This window comes from Stegostoma tigrinum, chromosome 32 (assembly GCF_030684315.1).
Source record: "Stegostoma tigrinum isolate sSteTig4 chromosome 32, sSteTig4.hap1, whole genome shotgun sequence".
NCBI lineage: Eukaryota > Metazoa > Chordata > Chondrichthyes > Orectolobiformes > Stegostomatidae > Stegostoma > Stegostoma tigrinum.
In genome coordinates, this window is record NC_081385.1 from 9,459,892 (window position 1) to 9,480,839 (window position 20,948).

Here is a 20,948-nt window from a genome sequence, read left to right on the forward strand (position 1 = left end):
CACCATTTCTTGCCTACTCCTAATTGCTCTGCAAAAGGTACTCAGCTGCCTGTTGGAAGATTGTAGTCCATGCGCTGTAGGCATACCCACGGTGCAGTTAGGAAGTGAGTCCCAGGATTTTGATCCAGCAACACTGAGGGAATGGCGAAATAGTTCCCAAACAGGATGGTGTGTGGCTCGGAGGGGAACTTGCAGGTGGTGGTGCTCCCAAGCATTTGCTGCCCTTGTCCTTTTCGGTGACAGAAATGGTGAGTTTTCAAGGTGCTCGTATTGAAGGCATAGTGAGTTACTGCAGTGCATCTTGGAGATGGTGTACACTGTCGCCGCTGTACATTGGCAGTGGAGCCAATGAGTGTTACAGTTAGTGGGTTACTTACCAATCAAGAAGGCTGCTTTGCCCTGGATGGTGTGGAGACGCTTGAGCGCAGTTGGAGCTGCAGCCATCCAGACAAGTTGGCAGTATTCTGTCACACTCCTGACTTGTACCTTGCAGAAGGTGAACAGGCTCTCAGGAGACAGGAGGTGAATTACTCACTGCAGGGATCCAAGCCTCCAGTAGTGATACAATTTATATCGGGTCAAGAACAGGCTACAGAGGAAAACGTGATCATAGCATATCAAATATTCCTTGACTGTGATTGTTCCTCTGCTTCTGGGACCATTAAGCTGCCATAACTGCTTATATTTAATTACAACATACTAGCAGGAACCACCCTCAGGAATTTAAATAAACTGTACCAAGTAGATAATTGAGTAGATGATACATGATATGTCAAAGGGTTAACCTGGTGGACCAAGCAGAGATGTTTAGTGTCAGGTTTTATACTGTTATAGTATGCAATTAACCTAATTAATAATTCAATGCTGTAATCCTTTAAGGACCTTTGCTCTGTTCTAAACAAATGAATTGAAATTAGCTTATTTACAAATGTATAATTTTGTTCTAAACCATTTGGCTCACATTTGTCTAACCCACAATTAAAATGTTGATATGTACATCTCCATAATTGTTTTATTAAATTGAAACATCCCAGAACACTTTGGGTAGTGACAGCTGCCAAATCAAAGCACAGGATTGCGATTTTACAGGCTGTTAAGATTGTGGAGCAGAAGGCAATGAAGTTCAGACATCTCAAAATGCCAGAGTCCATCAGTTTACAGGTTAATCAACAACGGTGCTGTTTTAAGTTATTCAAATAAGTCTCAAGTGTTTCTCAGAATTTTGATGTCTGGGATTTGGCAGTTAATGAAGCAATGGGGTCAGTGGCAGGGCAGTCGAACATGCTGGCGAACATTATTTCAGAAGGATTCTGAAGGGTACTAGCTCTGCAGTTGTTATTTCTATACCGAGCAAAGCAAGACAGTAATGAGTGCCTCTACCTGCTAATGATCACAAGCCCTGAGCAGAGCAATGTCACTTTTATAATGCGTTGGCCTTTCTCAACGTTTTCCTCACACTAGTTAGGATTGGTTCCACTTCCTTTGTAATTGGCTTTTGAAATATCTGTGCTCCAACAGATTTCCTTTTTGTTTCATTATTGCCTTGCCAACTCCATGTGACTGGCCACAGCATCTGTTCATTTGATGCCTGTCCAATATTTCAGGTTATTAGCCTTCCAGCTTTTCACAAAAGATCAATCAAGCCCTGAAAATGAAGCATCTCCATGGATATTCAATACAAGGTGCTTTATTTATATCGCTGAATGTGAGGTGCTTTAGGATGTTTTACTGTCCTAAAGGTAGGTTGTAAATGCTTTGCTGAACATTTGAATGTGACGCTCCGTATTCCATTTCTAACTGAGGCATCAAGTGAAATATATTCTGAACCGTGTCCGACTTCTAAGCGAAAGATAATTCTACGTGCGTTCAGTTTCAATTCAGCTACATGCCAATGCACTTGGAGTATCAATGTTTGAAAAATAAATTCTAAACAGGTGGCTCATTCCAATTTATTCCCTTTCAACAATTTTTCCAATTCCTTTCTTTTTGAAAGTTCCTTTCTGGCTGCCATTTCACTTCTGGATAGAGTTACCAATTCTCAAAGTTACCATGGAACCTCTAAGACCCTCTGCTTCACTGCAACAAGAAACTCAGGAGAAAAATAGTAGAATCAATATAAAGGTGTTTCAATTTAATTTCAACTCTCTTGTTTGCTGTTTATAAAAGTATTGCACTGGAGTCAAGAAGCATCCAATCTGGTAATGATTGATCCATTCAATTAGTTAAAAAGATGTAAACACGAGGCTGATCAATAGTAGACAATGTGAGAGCAAGTCAGTAATAGACATGGGGTTATGTGATGACACTTCCACAATATTACCCCTTGTCCCCATAGGTTTCAACTTTGCAACCGTCTCAAGTGAAAGCTCCAGGCTGTAAGGTTCCCATGTGTACTGTGCTTGGTTAGGCTCATCCCAGTTCCTGGATGGGAATTAAACAAAGTGCATTTATTTGGTAATGAATGAGAATCTGAACAGAACAAAGATATGGAAAAATGGATAGTTTAGGCTGGTTTAACAGCAGTTCTTGGCAAAGGTTGTGGAGACAGACATGGTTTACCATTGTATCAAGCTTTGATCTTACTGCTAACAGTGTCCTAATAGCAACATCTCTCATAAAAATCCCAAACCGCCAATTTAGGAGCTGGAATAAGAGATGGGTTCCTCAATCCACTCTATTTTCAGTAAAAAGCTTATTCCTCACGTAATGAAATCTCTGCAAAGTTTACAAGACCAGTCTAAACACTGCAGGGCTGAGAGTGTGGTGCTTAAAATTGTAAGGAGGGAGAATTAATGTGAGGCTCAACATGATAGGAAATCAGGGCACTGATTGCTGGTGTTGTAGCAGCTTAGCTGATGTGATACATCATTCATTTGATGTTGTTCTATGACAGCTTCTGATCATTGTCAGGTTGTAATAGCTCTCCAGCCACACGTGTACTTACTGCTCAGTTTCATTGTGAAGCTAAATAGCAGCATTGTTCTCTTTTGAAAGACTGTGACCTCAATTCCTCACCAATTTCTTAAATGGCATGGGAGAACATAATCAGTCTTACCGAGAGGAACAGAGACAGAACCGTCTGACAGGAACACTTGGGATAAAAAGGGAATGATTATGGCCTGGTATTATGGGAAATTGGTTCTGGCAGGCTGGCTGTTCACATACATTGGGAAACAAGAGATTGTGTTACTAAGATTGAGTTTCCATTAATGTATCAAAAATGGTCAATGGTAATTTTCTGATTTGCACAAGCAAATGGACGAATCTGCCCACCAGTATTCAGCAGCCTTTACACATTGTGTTACTTTATGATGACATGATGCTGTTAAACTTTCAGCCTCTTCTACCAATTACCTGAACAAATTTGCTTGTGGCCTGCTCCTTTTAATTCAAAAACCTTGAATTCAAATGATATCCTAGTTCAAATGCATCTATTAAACTAACTGACCACTACGTTCCTTATGTTAGCCCATTCAATTTACTCAGTTGTTCAACTGGCTTCATCACATAAACAAGGAGCAGGAGTAGGTCATTCAGCCCTTTGAGCCTGCTCCACCATTTAACAAGACCATGGTTAATCCAAAATAACAAGGTGTAGAGATGGATGAACACAAGGAAGCACAAAAGCTGACGTTTTGGGCCTAGACCCTTTTTCTGAAGAAGGATCTAGGCCCAAAACGTCAGCCTTCCTGCTCCTATGGAGCTGCTTGGCCTGCTGTGTTCATCCAGCTCTACACCTTGTTATCTCGGATTCTCCAGCATCTGCAATTCCTATTATCTCATGGTTGATCTGACTGTAATCTCAGCTCTACATTCTGCCTACCCTCAATAACCTTTCATATCCTTTGCTTGTCAAGAATCAATCCACTTCTGTCTTGAAAATGTTCCAAGACTCTGTTTCCACTGTCTTTTCAGGAAGAAGGTTCAAAAGATTCTCCATATCTCAGTGGGAAAAAAAAATCACTTCATCTTTGTTTAAGTAGGTGATCGTCCCCTATTTTTAAACAATAAGTTCTACATTCTTCCATTAAAGTCTGTTTATTGCATTCACTTTTCCAAGACCCCTCAGGATCTTATATATTTCAATCAAGTCTAGGCCACAAATAAACAATGACTTCAAATCAACACCAGTGGGACACAATTTGCAACGATAAATTAAAATTAAAGTGGAATTTAAATTATAGAATTAATTGAAAATGGAGAGTTGCTGTCTGAATCTTAAATATTAAATGCCTTCTCTTTATTTTCCTTGCTTTCTGCTTTAATTCTTGGGCTAAATTATATTGTGATCACTACTTCCCAAACATTCCTTTCTTTGTGGATCAACATCTTGAGGCATAACTTATCAGAGGAATATTTTTCTACTTTCACCTGCTAATGTTAACATCAGTCATACCAAAATCCAATGCATCTTGAACAGGCCATAACACACAGCCTCGGAGCAAAAATCTTTTATCATGCCAATATAACTTTTATGTTTCCTCTACTCTGATGGCATCTGCGTAATACTTAGAGTCATTGAGTCATACAGCATGGAAATAGACCCCTCGGTCCAACCAGTCCATGCCAACCATAATCCCAAACTAAACAAGTTCCACCTGCTTGCATTTGGCCCATATCCCTCCAAACATTTCCTATTCATACACTTACCCAAATGTCTTTTAAATGTTATAACTATACCTGCATCCATCACTTCCTCTGACAGTTCACACCACATACAAATGACTCTGAGTAAAAAGGTTGCCACTCATGTCCTTTTTAAATCTTTCTTCTCTCACCTTAAAAAATGTCTCCTAGTTTTTAACTCCTCCACCAGAGGAAGAAGACCCTTGTCATTCACCATATCTATGCCCCTTATGATTTTTTTATAAACCCCAATAAGATCACCCACAACCTACTTTGCTCGGATAAATTTATTCTTGCACAGTGGATTCTAGTTTGGAAAAAAATAGGTTTAGATTGGCTAATTTTACTGTGCAAAGGATGCTTCGGGGCATTTAACAAAGGGAGCTCCCAACCTTTTACACAGAGGACTGAAATGAAATCTGGCCCAATATGATAACTCTATCCTCATTTTGCAACTCTTAACAATCAGTATCTTAGAACATAGAACATAGAACAGTACAGCACAGAACAGGCCCTTCAGCCCACAATGTTGTGCCGACCATTGATCCTCATGTATGCACCCTCAAATTTCTGTGACCATATGCATGTCCAGCAGTCTCTTAAATGACCCCAATGGCCTTGCTTCCACAACTGCTGCTGGCAACGCATTCCATGCTCTCACAACTCTCTGTGTAAAGAACCCGCCTCTGACATCCCCCCTATACTTTCCTCCAACCAGCTTAAAACTATGACCTGTTAGCCCTGGGAAATAGTCTCTGGCTATCAACTCTATCTATGCCTCTCATTATCTTGTATACCTCAATTAGGTCCCCTCTCCTCCTCCTTTTCTCCAATGAAAAGAGACTGAGCTCAGTCAACCTCTCTTCATAAGATAAGCCCTCCAGTCCAGGCAGCATCCTGGTAAACCTCCTCTGAACCCTCTCCAAAGCATCCACATCTTTCCTATAATACGGCGACCAGAACTGGATGCAATATTCCAAGTGCGGTCTAACCAAAGTTTTATAGAGCTACAACAAGATCTCACGACTCTTAAACTCAATCCCCCTGTTAATGAAAGCCAAAACACCATATGCTTTCTTAACAACCCTGTCCACTTGGGTGGCCATTTTAAGGGATCTATGTATCTGCACACCAAGATCCCTCTGTTCCTCCACACTGCCAAGAATCCTATCCTTAATCCTGTACTCAGCTTTCAAATTCGACCTTCCAAAATGCATCACCTCGCATTTATCCAGGTTGAACTCCATCTGCCACCTCTCAGCCCATCTCTGCATCCTGTCAATGTCCCGCTGCAGCCTACAACAGCCCTCTATACTGTCAACAACACCTCCAACCTTCGTGTCGTCTGCAAACTTGCTGACCCATCCTTCAATCCCCTCATCCAAGTCATTAATAAAAATTACAAACAGTAGAGGCCCAAGGACAGAGCCCTGTGAAACCCCACTCACCACTGACTTCCAGGCAGAATATTTTCCTTCTACTACCACTCGCTGCCTTCTGTTGGCCAGCCAATTCTGTATCCAGGCAGCTAAGTTCCCCTGTATCCCATTCCTCCTGACCTTCTGAATGAGCCTACCATGGGAAACCTTATCAAATGCCTTACTGAAGTCCATATACACCACATCCACAGCTCGACCCTCATCAACCTTTCTAGTCACATCCTCAAAGAACTCGATAAGGTTTGTGAGGCATGACCTACCCCTCACAAAGCCGTGTTGACTGTATTTGATCAAGCCATGCTCTTCCAGATGGTCATAAATCCTATCCCTCAGAATCCTTTCTAACACCTTGCAGATGACAGACTTGAGACTTACTGGTCTGTAATTGCCAGGGATTTCCCTATTTCCTTTCTTGAAGAGAGGAATTACATTTGCCTCTCTCCAGTCCTCAGGTACGACTCCAGTGGAGAGCGAGGATGCAAAGATCTTCGCAAGTGGCGAAGCAATTGCATTTCTCGCTTCCCAAAGCGGCCGAGGACAAATCTGGTCCGGGCCTGGTGACTTGTCAATCTTAATGTTTGACAAAATTTTCAGCACCTCAGCTTCCTCTATCTCTATCCATTCCAGCATGCACACCTGCTCTTCAAAGGTTTTATTCACTACAAAGTTCGTTTCTTTCGTAAAGACAGAAGCAAAAAACTCATTTAGGGCTTCCCCTACCTCCTCAGACTCCACACACAAGTTCCCTATGCTATCCCTGATCGGCCCTACTCTTTCTTTGGCCATTCTCTTATTCCTCACATAAGTGTAAAATGCCTTTGTGTTTTCCCTGATTCCTTCTGCCAAGCCTTTCTCGTGCCCCCTCCTGGCTCTCCTCAGACCATTTTTGAGCTCCTTCCTTGCCTGCGTGTAATCCTCTCTAGCTGAACTTGACCCTAGCTTCCTCCACCTTATGTAAGCTACCTTCTTCCTTTTCACAAGAAGCTCCACCGCTCTCGTCATCCAAGGTTCCTTTATCTTACCCCTTCTTGCCTGTCTCAGAGGGACATATTTACTCATCACTCGCAACAACTGTTCCTTAAACAGTCTCCACATGTCTATAGTGCCCTTACCATGGAACAATTGCTCCCAGTCCATGCTTCCTAACTCATGTCTAATCGCGTCATAGTTTCTTCTTCCCCAATTAAATATCCTCCCATTTTGTCAATCCTCTCCTTCTCCATTGCTATGTAGAATGTGAGGCAGTTATGGTCACTATCACCAAAATGCTCTCCCACCACAAGATCTGATACCTGCCCCGGCTCGTTTCCGAGCACCAAGTCTAGAATGGCCTCTCCCCTCGTCGGCCTGTCAACATACTGAGTTAGGAAACCCTCCTGAACACACCTTACAAAAACAGCTCCATTCAAATCTTCTGCTCGAAGGAGGTTCCAATCAATATTAGGAAAGTTAAAGTCACCCATTACAACAACCCTACTACGTCCACACTTTTCCCAAATCTGTCGACCTATGCTTTCTTCAATCTCCCTGCTGCTATTGGGGGGCCTGTAGTAAACCCCTAACGAGGTGACTACTCCCTTGCTGTTCCTAATTTCCACCCATACTGACTCAGTAGGCAGATCTTCCTCGACAATGGAAGCTTCTGTAGCTGTGATACCCTCTCTGATTAGTAGTGCTACACCCCCTCCTCTTTTCCCCCCTCCCTATTCTTTTTAAATGCTCTAAACCCTGGAACATCCAGCAACCATTCCTGCCCCGAGAAACCCATGTCTCTGTTGTGACCACAACATCATAGCACCAGGTACTGATCCATGCTCTAAGTTCATCACTTTTATTCCTGATACTCCTTGAGTTAAAGCAAACACTCTTTAACTGATCCCTTGGTTCCTTCCCAGGAAAATCCTTCCCACTAGCTGGTCTACCTCTTGCTACTGCCTCACCTGCATCAACTCTCACCTCTGGTATACAGCTCAGGTTCCCACTCCCCTGCCATACTAGTTTAAACCCTCTCGAACTACTCGAGCAAACCTTCCACCCAGGACATTGGTCCCCTTCCAGTGCAGATGCAACCCGTCCTTCTTGTACAGGTCCCATCTTGTGCATGTTAAACATATAAGTAATTATAAGTGTTGCCTATAGCGTTTCTCCTGTTTTTATTCATAATAGAATCATATAGATTAGAAAGTTACAGACAGCTGATGCTGTATAACTTTGAGAACGCATGAGCAACTATTTTATTTTTTTGAGGCATGGCATGATACAACAGACTCATCACCTGTTTGTAACTAATTTAATCTTCCTGCAGTTGGTATTACATTGCAGAGAAATGCAACCATTACACTTTGTAGTAAAGCCCTCAACAAGGCACATTTCAGCCTTTATAGGTTACTTTCACAGTTTTTCCATTGCTGGTGCCTCCTGTACAGTGTCTGTATGGTGACAGTGGCTCTCTCACAGTTAGATTCTAGGAAACCGTTCTTTTCCTCTGATGAAGAATGTGGTATGCCTGAAGATGTAAAATGAAAATAGACTTCATTTTTAAAAAAGAGCAATTCTCATTGGTTGTACATTTTGTGATACATGTTAATTTATTTTAAATTAAACATTTGAGCATGAAAATGCAAAATGCTGCAGATACTGTGACTTTCAGAAAAATCGGAAAATGGAGGAAGCACCCTACAGGTCTGACAGATTCAAGTGGGAGAGAAGCAAAGTTAAACATTTCAGATTGAGAGATTGTAGGAGCTGCCGATGCTGGAGTCAGAGATGACACAGTGTGGAGCTGGAGGAACACGGCAGGACAGGCAGCATCAGAGGAGCAGGAAAGTTATGTTTCAGGTTGGGACCCTTCTTCAGAAAATTTCAGTCCTGAAATGTCAACTTTCCTGCTCCTCTAATGCTGCCTGGCCTGCAGTGTTCCTCCAGTTCTGCAATATATTATCTCTAACATTTCAGATTGCTAACTTTTCAGGGTTTCGAAGCCAGTGAGACAGGGAAAGGGGAGTGAAGCTGCTGTGGGAAGAGCAAAAGGTGAGATGGTAATTAGACCATCCAGAAAAAAAGATGAGTCAAGATGAGGGGTGAACCATTATTATCACCTGATGTCTGAGAAAGTGGGAGCAGTGTGTGATGATACTATGGCTTTGGGGGCGTATTTTGTCTTTTTATTTTGAAGAGAACTTTTGAGACAGTGCTGAATTGTTTCTTCCAAGCCAATAAAATAAACAGTTTGTGAGGCCTGGGATATTTTTTAAATAGAAGTTAGAACAAGACAAGCGGCAAACAACCCATTAGCAGCTATTCACTCTCCCAGGCTGAGCTTTACCCACTTTTTTGTCTGCCCCACTGTTTTTCTCCCTCAGAAACAAAAAAAGAAATTGCTGGAAAGGCTCAGCAGGTCTGGCAGCATCCATGGTGAGAAATCCAAGTTAACGTTTTGGATGGAGAGCCGCAGATGTGGCCAGAGCTGGTGAGTTTTTCCAGCAATTTCTATTTTTGTTTCTGATTTACAGCATCTGCAGCTCCTTCAATTTTTGTCTTTATTCTCTCTCTCTCTGCTCCATCTTCATCTATTATTTATTCTTTCCCCCTCTCCCACCCCAACTTCAGCATATACACCAAACTTTTCTTAGCTACATAGCAGGTCTGGTAGCATCTGCGAACGGGAAAACAGAGTTAGCGTTTCAGGTCCGGCGACACTTCCTCAGAACTGAACCGAAACCCGAAACGTTAACTCTGTTTATTTTCCTTCACAGATGCTGCCAGACTTGTTGAGTTTTTCCAGCAACGTTGTTTTTGTTCCTGATTTACAGCATCCGCAGTTCTTTCGGTTTTTCTTAGCTACTATCCGTTCTGAAGAAGGGTCTCTGGACCTGAAATGTTAACTTTGTTTTCTCTTCTCAGATGCTGCCAGACCTGCTAAGCTTATCCAGCAACTTCTGATTTGATTTCTGATTTCCAGCATCTGCAGTTCTTGGGTTTTTTTTGTCTCATCCCTTTTGTCATTAAATCACACCCTGCATCCACCCATTCTTTTTGCTATTCCTCTTTTCTCCTAGTTATGGATTTGCTTAAATACCACTCAGTCTCTAACTTCATCCAGGTCATCACATCAAAACATTATAAAAACCGAAAGAACTGCAGAAGCTCTGAGGAAAGGTCACTGGACCTGAAACGTTAACTCTGTTTTTTCCTTCACAGATGCTGCCAGATCTGCTGAGCTTTTCCAGCAACTTTGTTCTTATACCAATACATGATCCCTGTTTTTCAATCTACAAATATCGCTTGACCTTGATAAGTATTTTTCAGCAATTTCTGTTCTTTATTTCACCGTCCAAATGTTGATTTGACATCTTTTACATCAGAGGCGGTGACAGAGGCTGGTACAATTAACCACATTTAAAAGATATCTGTATGGGTATATAAATAGGAAGGGCCCAGAGGAAGGGTGGTGGGCCAAATGCTGGCAAATGGGACTAGATTTATTTAGGATATCTGGCCGGCATGGACAAGTTGGACTGAAAGGTTTATTTCCATTATGAACGTCTCTACAACTCTATATATGTGGTTTTTCCTATTTTCTCAGGCTGAATGGCTTCCTCTTATAATGTAGCAATGCTAAAATTCAACCAGTTCTTTTCTTTCCTGACTTCTGAATCACCTCACTCAGGAGATTAGAATGGTTCAGTTTCTCATGCATCAGTGCTCCTCTAATTTCTTTTTTAATTTATTCATTTTGGTACGTGGGCATCTCTAGTTGAGCCAGCATTTCTTCCCCATCCCTAGTTGCCCTTGAGAAGGCAGTGGTGAGCTGCCTTCTTGAACCACTGCAGTCCACCTGCTGTGGGTTGACCCACAATGCCATTAAGAAGGGAATTCCAGGATTTTGATCCAGCAACAATGAAGGAGCAGCGATATGTTTCCAACTCAGAATGGTGAATGGCTTGCAGGTAATGGTGTTCCCATATATCTGCTGCTGTTGTCCTTCTATATGAATGTGGTCATGGATTTGGAAAGTGCTGTCTGAGGATCTTTAGTGAATTTCTGCAGAGCATCTTGTACATGGTATACAATGCTGCTCCTGTAGGTTGGTATTGGAGGGAATAGATGCTTGTGGATATTGTGCCAATCAAGCAAACTGCTTTGTCCTGGATGGTGCCAGGTTTCTTGAGTGTTGTTGGAGCTGCATCCATCCAGGCCATTGGGAAGTATTCCATCACACTCCTGACATATAAGAGTGAAACATGTGCCTTGTAGATGGTAGACAGGCCTTGGGGAGTCAGGAGGTATATTACATGCCACAATATTCCAAGCCTATGACCTGTTCTTGTAGCCACTGTATTTATGTGGTGAGTTCAGTTGAGTTTCTGGTCACTGATAACCCCCCAGAATATTGATAGTGGGGAATTCAGTGATGGTACCAGGTGGTGGCAATGTGGATTAAGAATAAATCAAAAATCCAATTTCTTTGGCTAGTTTTCACTCTTATTTGGAATCAAGATTGAAACAATCTCCTTGATCTCCTAATGCTTGGACGGACTGAACATAAGTGCCAGCAGTAATGAAAATTTGAACCACTTCTTTGGAGAGTGTTTGATGCAAGCCAATGGCATCAATTGAGTATGTTGCACTGGCATGCACTTTGGAGAAGAAAACATGCCTGTACCAAATATATATTAAAAAAAACACTAATAGATTTTTGGCAATATAACTGCTTCTGCAGATCCATTATTTACTTTCTATTTTTGCACACTAATACATTCTGCCCAATTTTTCTCTCTCCCGTGCTAAATCAAACACAAGAGGTGACAGGGTGTGATTAAAAACGTTATTTTTTTTCACCAGCGAAAGTGGCTTCATTCAGACCAGACCACTTTCACAGATACTGAATAAGTAGAATCATATTCACATGGACTTTGTAAAGTGATGACCAAAAGCATTCAGAAAAGTTCAAGCATTGTAGCATTTCTTTCAATTTGATACCAACCTTAACTTTTTTTTAGCAAGCCAAGGATGGTTATTGTAACTCCCTCCATTAAATAAATCTTTTTAACATCACAGAATATCTCTGAGTACAAAAACATGAAAATAAATAGAAGGAAACCAGTCCTAATGGTGAAATGGTCAAGACGACATTGATTTAAAATTAATAGTAAAAGAATCAAAGTGAAGTGAGGAAAAGTTCTTTTTTCAGTGGGTGTTTAGAATCTGCAACGTACTTTGATGCATGCAGATTCAATCATGGCATTCAAAAGAAGAATTTGCTAATTATCTGAAGACTAAAGATTTGCAGGGTTTTTGGGTAAAGGTAGTAGAGTTGAGCTATCTACATTTTTCTTGCAGAGGACTGGCACAGTTACAATAGCTGGGTGTCTTCCTTCTGTATTGTAACCATTCTACAATTGTGTAATACTTATTTTTCAGCCAAATATCTCTGGAGTAGCAATTAATGTTATGAAAGCATTTTGTTTGTGAAACAGGTCTAAATTGAAGGCTTTTCAACCAAACTCTCTTTCCCTTACTCAAACAGAGGTACAGTGCACCCTCAATGAAATGCACTCTTTGTTCCTGTTCTCTATATTCTCACTTCTACACCAACGTGTGCAGAATCATTGTCCTCCAACACTCCCATTTGGAACATACTCAGCAAACAGGGTAAAGTAACAAATGCAAAGTTTTACTTACCACGCTGACCATTTCAGTAACAACTGCTAATTTTACAAACACTGGTTGGTAAGTGCTCTTTTATCCATTCACAGGATGTGGAAGTTGCTGACAAGGCCAGGATTTATTGTTCATTCTAAATTACCCAAAGGGCTGTTAAGAGTCAACCAAGTTAGTGGGATTGGAGTCACACATGGACCAGGTAAGACAACCAATCTCCTTCCTTAAAGGGCATCAGTGAACCAGATGGGTTTTTAACAATAATTGTTACACAGTAGCTCTTTATTCCAGCTTTTATTGAATTCAATTTTCATGTTCAGCCATGGTGAGATTTGAACCATGCCCCCAGAACATTGGCCTGCCATGGTGTTAACAAGTCATTCCACTGATTTCAGCTCTTCACCAGTCCTAAATTAATCTGTGAAAAAGTAAATCAAAATTCAACTCATTGGCAATTGGGCGCTTTGCAATGGGTTAAATTGATCTAAACTGACTTCTATTCTGGGCACAGCAGCTAGGAATTCCATGTTTGACCCATTCCTGTATTGACCCAAATTCCACTGTCGAAGCCCAATTCCAGGTTGTTCCGGTCAGATCTGCATTCTCTCCTATGATTGATTTCTAAGAGAATCAATCTCAACACATTTTCAGGGTGTATTCACATGAATTTAGGAAACGTCATGCACCATTAGACATCTTCATCTCAACATTAAAATATTGCAACTGGGGAGAAAATCCTGAAACCTCAGGGCCCTTTCTGACTCTCTACAGTACCGGGGAAAAAATTTGCTTGGTTCTTAGCCATTTTGATCACCTTGCATTATAAATCAGTAAGCTAGTTCTCATAGCCAAACAGGACATGTAACTATACACAATCAATCAACTAGGGATTTCAAAAGTGGTTTAAACATTTAATCAGTGCCTAGGGGTGACTTGCACCACAACAATCATTATTTGATGAGGCATTATTAAATCATCTTCTACATAGACACTCAAGAATAGTTTAGTTGATGATGAGGGAGAAAGTGGGTGTTTAGAATCTGCAACGTAGTTTGATGTAGGTAGGTTCAATCGTGGCATTCAAAAGAAGAATTTGCTAATTATCTGAAGACTAAAGATTTTCAGGGCTTCTGGGTCAAGGTAGCAGAGTTGAGCTATCTGAGTTTTTCTTGCAGAGTACTAGCACAGGCTGCAGGAAGAGATCAATTGATTGAATTTCATTTGCCACTTTTAAGCCAACCAATCTAGTGGCGTCTGAGGTGAATGCTTTTGGGGTGAACAAAGGAACACACAATGACTCAGAGGATACTCAGAAGATAGAGGGGCAGAGGCCCCTTGGAATGCATGTTTATATGCCTGAAAATAGGACAACAGCTGGATAAGGTGGTTATGAAGATGCACAGTTTACATCTTTCAATAATTCAAGGCACGGAATAGATGAGGGAGGCTATACTAGAATTGTTTAATACTCTGGCTAAGACATAGCTAGAATACTAGTTGTCATGTTACAAGAAGGGCATGATCACACGTTAAAAAGCGTCAGAGGAGTTATTTGTTTTTTATTCTTTCATGGCTAATTCCAAATTGGTCCTGACTGAATGGCTTGTTAGGCCATTATTACTTTGGTTCTGGAGTCACGTTGAGACTAGATCGGGTAAGAAGGGCAGATTTTGTTCCCTAAAGGGCATCAGTGAAACTGAATGGCTTATGCAACAACAAAAACTGCAAGCATAACTCTATTTTCCAAACTTATTAATTGAAATGAAATTCCACTGGCTGCTATCATGCGATTTAAACTCACACTTCCACAGCAATTGTTTAGTTTTCTAGCCCAGCAACATTACCACTACGCCATCTCTGCTCGACAACAATGCATTTACATTGTTGTTGTTAAGCCTTCTAATGTTGAGGAGAGACTGGATAGATTGGGGGTGTCTTGTTTGGAACACTGAAGGCTGAGTGGAGATTTAATTGTTGTTGATAAAATTACAGTGGGGCCCAGACAGAATGGAGAAGATGGATCTAATCCCATTAAAATACAGGACAGTAACCAACAGAAATAGATTTGAAGCGGAAGAATTAGACAGGAATTTTTGAGAAAGTTGCAAGAGTCTGTTCCTTACAACTTGATGAAATGATGATGGAGGCAGAACCTCTGATCACTTTTAAGGAGCATTTGGATATACACCTGAAATGTCAACTTATAAAGCCAAAAGCTAAGACCTGGAACATCGATGAGATTGGATAGCTGTTGACAACTCGCACAATGACCTCCTTCTGAGTAACAACTTTCTATGATCTATGTATGTTTTCCTCATTAAGAATTGCTAATAGTGTGCGAGTGTGGCAGAAGTGAGAGAGATCTAGGAAGGAAGAGAGTGAAGGTGTAAAGACTATGGTTTCTGTGCTTATCATGTTTTTAGGGAAGGTTTAATACTTGCTAGAAGGCAGACAGCTCACCGATCCCAGAGCCAATTCATTTCCATGAATTAACAATAAAACAATGTGCCAAAAAAACATTGAAGTTCAAACCTTTCAAAATATACGATTCCCTGTTTCTTTGTTAAAAGGAGGAAATAGGAGATATTCACTACAACCGTTTATTGAAGGCTATGATTTTTTCTCTTGTCACACAATAGCAGCTCTGAAATCATTTAGTTAAATGTATGTCCTCAAAGTGGTAGTTTGCAACAAATGGTTCTCCTTTAATACTCAAATTGCACATTTCCTCTTGTACCCGCTAGTGTTAATTTTCACAAATGCGTCGCTTGACACAAAATTAAAAAAATGTAATATAGGCCCCTAAGGTGGAATTGCATTTTCCAAAACCATCTTTTTACTGTAATGAGCTTCCAATTCTATCATTTAGAATACCAGCATATCCCATATCGCTCCAATTAACTGTGTTTTTGAAATCTTGGGATGCTTATGTCTGCTATATCACATCAAACATAATATCCACAATTAATGAGCCAGCATCAACTCCATTTTTTGCTTCTAGTAGTCAAAATAATCAGAGTTTTATTTTAGATTAACATTTTAATTTCCAGTACTTTTTTTCAAGGAAAACAACTTTAGAAGCAAAGTATCAATCAACTTGTGAGGCTCAACCACAAGAGGGAGCTGGATTATTGGACACACTTGAAATCAGGTCAGGTGCTGATTTTCTCTCCAGTGATTAACTTGCAGCTTTCCCCACAGGTCCACGCTCAGTAACTCCTTCCTGGATTCAAAGCTGAACATCTCTGGTGGAATTTTCCCCTCCCTAGTGCTGGCATGAAGGGGTAATCACTGAGCGGATTAGAAACCTAAAGAACTGCTCATGCTGTAAAAACAGAAACAAAAACAAGTTTGCTGGAAAACATTCAACAGGCAACATCTGAGAAGAGAAATCAGAGTTAACATTTCGGGTCTGGTGACCTTTCGACACTTCTGAAAACTTCTGTTTCTGTTTCTAATTATTGAGCATGTTAGGCCTGGAGAGACACTTGATAAAAACCAAAAGAACTGCAGACGCTGTAAATCAGGGAAAAAAGGTCTTTTGGCTTTATAAGTTGAAGTCTTTCAGATGCATATCCAAAATGTTCCCTAAATGTGATGAGATTTTCTGCCTCTATCATCATTTCAGTGCTCTGAGGAAGGGTCACCAGACCCAAAACGTTAACTTTGATTTTTCCCTCTCAAATACTGTCAGACCTGCTGAGCTTTTCCAGCAACTTTGTCCTTTTTCTCCCCTGGAGAGATACTCGCTTCCTTCTTGCTATCTCAAAAATTATGTGCTGGGCAAGAAAGTCTGCTGGGGGCTTTCTTGACTTGCCAGAAATTAAGGCCCTAAGTGATCAATTATCGGCACAACTATGGAGCTCAATTTGTCACCATTCCAATTATCTGCTGATTTCCTGGGAAACCAGGGTGACCTACCTGCTGGAGAGAGATAACGGGAACTGCAGATGCTGGAGAATCCGAGATAACAAGGTATGGAGCTGGATGAACACAGCAGGCCAAGTGGCGTCTTAGGAGCACAAAAGCTGACGTTTCAGGCCTATGATCTACCTGCTGAGTTAGGGTGTGGGGCATGACCTTCATTCACCCCAATCTGGGAGCAAACAGAGGCACGGAAAACCATCCCATGTCCTCATGTCTAACCCTTCTCATCTTCATGAGAACCAAAACTAAACCACTTAGCTTCTCACTGCTGGATCCTCTAACATGCAGGCTTCAAGACCCAGAGGAGCTGCAGACTTCTGAATTGGTGGCCCATTCTGGCAAAGTGGGAATCTACTGGCAATGCAGACGTTTCATCGAGTGGATCACCAAAAATTTGATTGGCTCATGATCAGAAAGCCTGCATGCTGGTACAGCAGAAAGTCAGCTACCTCTGATCCCACTCATCCCCACACTTCAGCCCTCACTCAGAGAATTGTGGCCTTAGTCTAATTCTGCTTACCCCATGCACCCTTCTTTATTCTTTTTTGTCTAATTCAATCTTTATCTTCTAAGGAGCATGAAGTAAAGGCAATGTTACCTTAACCCTACCAGACCAAAGTGCCACTCCCTCATTACTGAGAGACAAGTGGTAGTAGTTTAACCTAAGGCTCATGGCATGCCAGATGAGAGCAGAGTTGACAAGGAAAGCTTTTTTTAAGAACCTCAGCCAAGTGTGGGAATTGAACGTATAATATTGGTGTCACTCTGCATCACAAGCCAACCATCCAGATCACTGAGCGAACTGACACCCGAGTTTGGAGTAGATGCCTGAAACCACTTCTTTCTAATGATTCTCCTGTGTAAGAGATTTCTCCCAACCACCTCTACAATTTTCTTATATCTGTTCCCACTTCTGATTGCCTTAGCAACTGTTGTGATGTGATGTACATGTGCCTTTCAGGGTGCCTATCTTATACTGCTTTGCATCACAGGACAGAATGTGATGTCCAATGCCAGGACTGAATGACAGAACACAGCAGCATTTGTATGGACTAGAGGCATATACATAGCCCTGTAGTTACCACTGTCTAAATTGTCAAACCTTCAAATAAAGGCCCTTTATTTCTTTTGTTCATAAAGATTTTTAGGACCTTCAATTATGAAGACAGATCACTACTCCTGAAATGTTAATTCTGATTTCTTTCCACAGATGCTGCCAGACCTAATGAGCTTTTCCAGCAGTTTCTGTTGTTGCTTCTGATTTCCAGCATCTGCAATTCTTTCGGTTTTATTAAAGAACCTTTGGTATTGTTTTCATTCCTTGCCACATGATTGGTATAATTTAGACAAATAGAAGAATGTAGCGCTTACCAATCAGTGGGGTGCCACTTAGCTCAGTTGGCTAAGTGGCATGGTACAGGGTCAATTGTCACACTGACTGTGAACATTAAGTAAGAGTGTCTCCTTGCACAATGTCCTGCTCCTACCGCATGCCTCCATGGTCCAGTGGGGACTTGGGGTTGCTGAGACTGTTTTGTAATTTGTCAGCAGACTCATGCCTCCTCCACTCACCTGGACACCATTTCTTCACTCCTTTCCTCTTCAAAGACTATCGCTCAGTTGAAATGATGTCTGACTGTTCGCAAGAACCCTGAAGATTTTTTAGTGCCCCTATTCCATCAACTTCCTTCAAGTTGTCCCATTCTTCTGATTTTCAATTACACTGGCAAGCTGTTAAACTCAGATGGTTATCATGCACAGGGTCAAGCCTGTAACTTTGTCCAGGGGTAATGATGATACTGAGCTAGCATTAGAAAACTAGACTGGAACAGCTCAGCTCAAGAAAATGTTGGACCAGCCTCTTCTCAATCACAAAGATAATGTCAGAGAGTCTGCTCTGTTTTCTTGTTCTGGCTGAACCATTCCTCTCATGTAAACTTTTTTTTTGCTTGTGAGGTGAGGGCATAACTGGCTGAGCCATCATTTTTTTGCCTGTCCCTAATTGACCTTGAGGGAGTGCTGGTAAGCTGCCTTCTAGACATGAGCTTGCATTGTCCATGGGTAATCCTACACCTTCACTTCTGCTACTGTCTTAATTTATCCCTTTCTTAAAAGAGAGGTAGTTGGTCTTCAGTGAAGGAGAAGGTTGAGTTAAGTGAATTCCTGATTGATGATGGAGCTTGGGGACAGATGGTAAGTAGAGGCCACAGACAAGCCATAATCCCATCAAATGATGCAGCAAACTTGAGGGGCTGAATGGCCCACTCATGTTCCCAATTCATATATTTGTATGTTTGCTTGACTCCAAACCTATATATCTTCATCTAGGTCTAACCATGTGCATTTGCCCATTCATCTTCTGGACACCAGGATGTACACATCAATGTAGATCAAAATCTGTCTAAATCAGCATTGAATATATTCTAATGGACCTAAGGAGGAGAATTCCAATGATTAACAAGCTTTTGTGAGTTGAAATTCTTCCTCATCTTTGTCCTAATTGGGACCCCTTATTCTGTGCCCTAATTCTAAATTCTGTAATGAGGGGATTCACCCTCTCAGCACCTACTTTTTCAAGTCCCCTCAGAATCCTATAAGAGCACTTTTCATTTTTCTAAATTTCAATGAGCATAGCCCCAAACTGCTTGTTTACCCATAAACTTAGTCAACCCTCAGGTGGCTGTCTGTGCAGAGTTTGCACATTCTCTCCGTGTCTGTGTGGGTTTCCTCCCACATTCCAAAGATATGCAGCTTAGGTGGATTGGGCATGGGAAATCTGGGGTTACAGGGATAGAGTAGGAGAGTGGGTCTGGGTGGGATGCTCTCCAGAGGGGTCATTGTGGGCTTGATGGGCCAAATGGCCTGCTTCCACACTGTAGGGATCCTATGATTCTAACTTCCAAAGGATTTGGATGGCTGAGAGTCACAGTTCACAGGTTCCTGTCTGAATGGTTAAATTTGCAATGAGAGATTAGCCTCAATGTCAGTGTTTGCAGCTCAACTTCTGAGTGGCCACCAAATAAAAAACTTGAAACCTACCTTTCACCAAGTTAATACTGCTTCACCGAGGTCCTACATCCTTCTGAAAATGAGAAGAGGGTTTGAATAAGAGAAGGGCCACTTCACTGGAAACCTCACTGCTGTAATTAGCGAATGAGTTAATAATCATTTGGAAGCCACTTTTAAACACACCTAATAATAACATTTTGACCCAGACTTTGTGGTTCTCTTGGAAACAAATGTTTGATGCTATTACACGTCTGACAGTCACTGCTATTGTCCACTTGCGCACAGCTAAACACTGAAATCCAGACACTGGCCAATTATTCTATTCTGCCTCTCAGAATGCCCAGTTGAAGTCATCGCATTCATTTACAATCTTTGAAACAAATAGAAATCACTGAGCCAATGAGAACTTGGCCTTTAATATGTTTAGCCATATTAAAGGCCAAGTTCTCATTGGTTCAGTGATTTCTGTTTAAAAAAAAAATCATAATTGCAAAGACAGGTTTCTAATTTAGTTCAGAAGTGTACTGAGCTAACACGTCAGACTAAACAAATAGCACCACAATCTGAAAATTCAGTGACTTCTAAAAAATAATTTTATGGGAAATGGGCTGGCAAGGCCAATATTTGTTGCCACTTGCTAATTACCCTTGAAATGAGTGGCTTGTTCGGCCATTTCAGAGTCCACAACATTTTTGTGGAGCCAGAGCAGATAATGTCAGCAGATTTCCTTCCCCAAAGGGTATTAGTGAACCAGATTGGTTTCTAAACTGCAATCTTTCAATGGTCTCCAGTTTTGTTTTCCATATTTAATAAGTGAGTTTGAGTTTCATATGCTGTTATAGTGGGGTTTGAACCCACGTCCCCAGATCATTATCTTAAGCCTCTGGAATATTTGTCGAGGGACATTACCACTTGCTCCCTGATCAGCATTATAACATCACCATAGAATATCATCAGAATCCCTACAGTGTGGAAACTGGCCCTTTGGCCCACCAAGTCCACACCAACCCTCAGAGCATCCCACTCAGACCCATTCCCCTATAACCCGTCTAATCTCCACATCCCCAAACACTACGGGCAACTTAGCATGGCCAATCCACCTAAGCTGCACATCTTTGTACTGTGGGAGGAAACCGGAGCACCTGCAGAAAAACCACGCAGACACGGGGAGAATGTGCAAACTCCACACAGACAGTCACCCAAGGCTGGAATTGAACCCAGGTCCCTGGAACTGTGAGGCAGCAGTGTTAACCACTGTGCCACCGTGCTAGCCTAAATGTTGGC

The 20,948-nt window shown here is 41.4% G+C and overlaps 1 long non-coding RNA gene across 1 annotated transcript in view; it reads right to left on the reverse strand.

Annotated features, from left to right (window-relative positions):
- Positions 1-8,292: 8,292 nt before the first annotated feature.
- The window catches only part of LOC125466877 (uncharacterized), a 32,868-nt gene continuing 20,212 nt past the window's right edge, over positions 8,293-20,948 (reverse strand). The window contains exons 3-4 of the long non-coding RNA XR_007250522.1: positions 19,695-19,737; positions 8,293-8,571 (exon numbers count right to left, since the gene is read on the reverse strand). This is a non-coding gene — a long non-coding RNA (uncharacterized LOC125466877). The remainder of the gene's footprint in view (positions 8,572-19,694; positions 19,738-20,948) is intronic.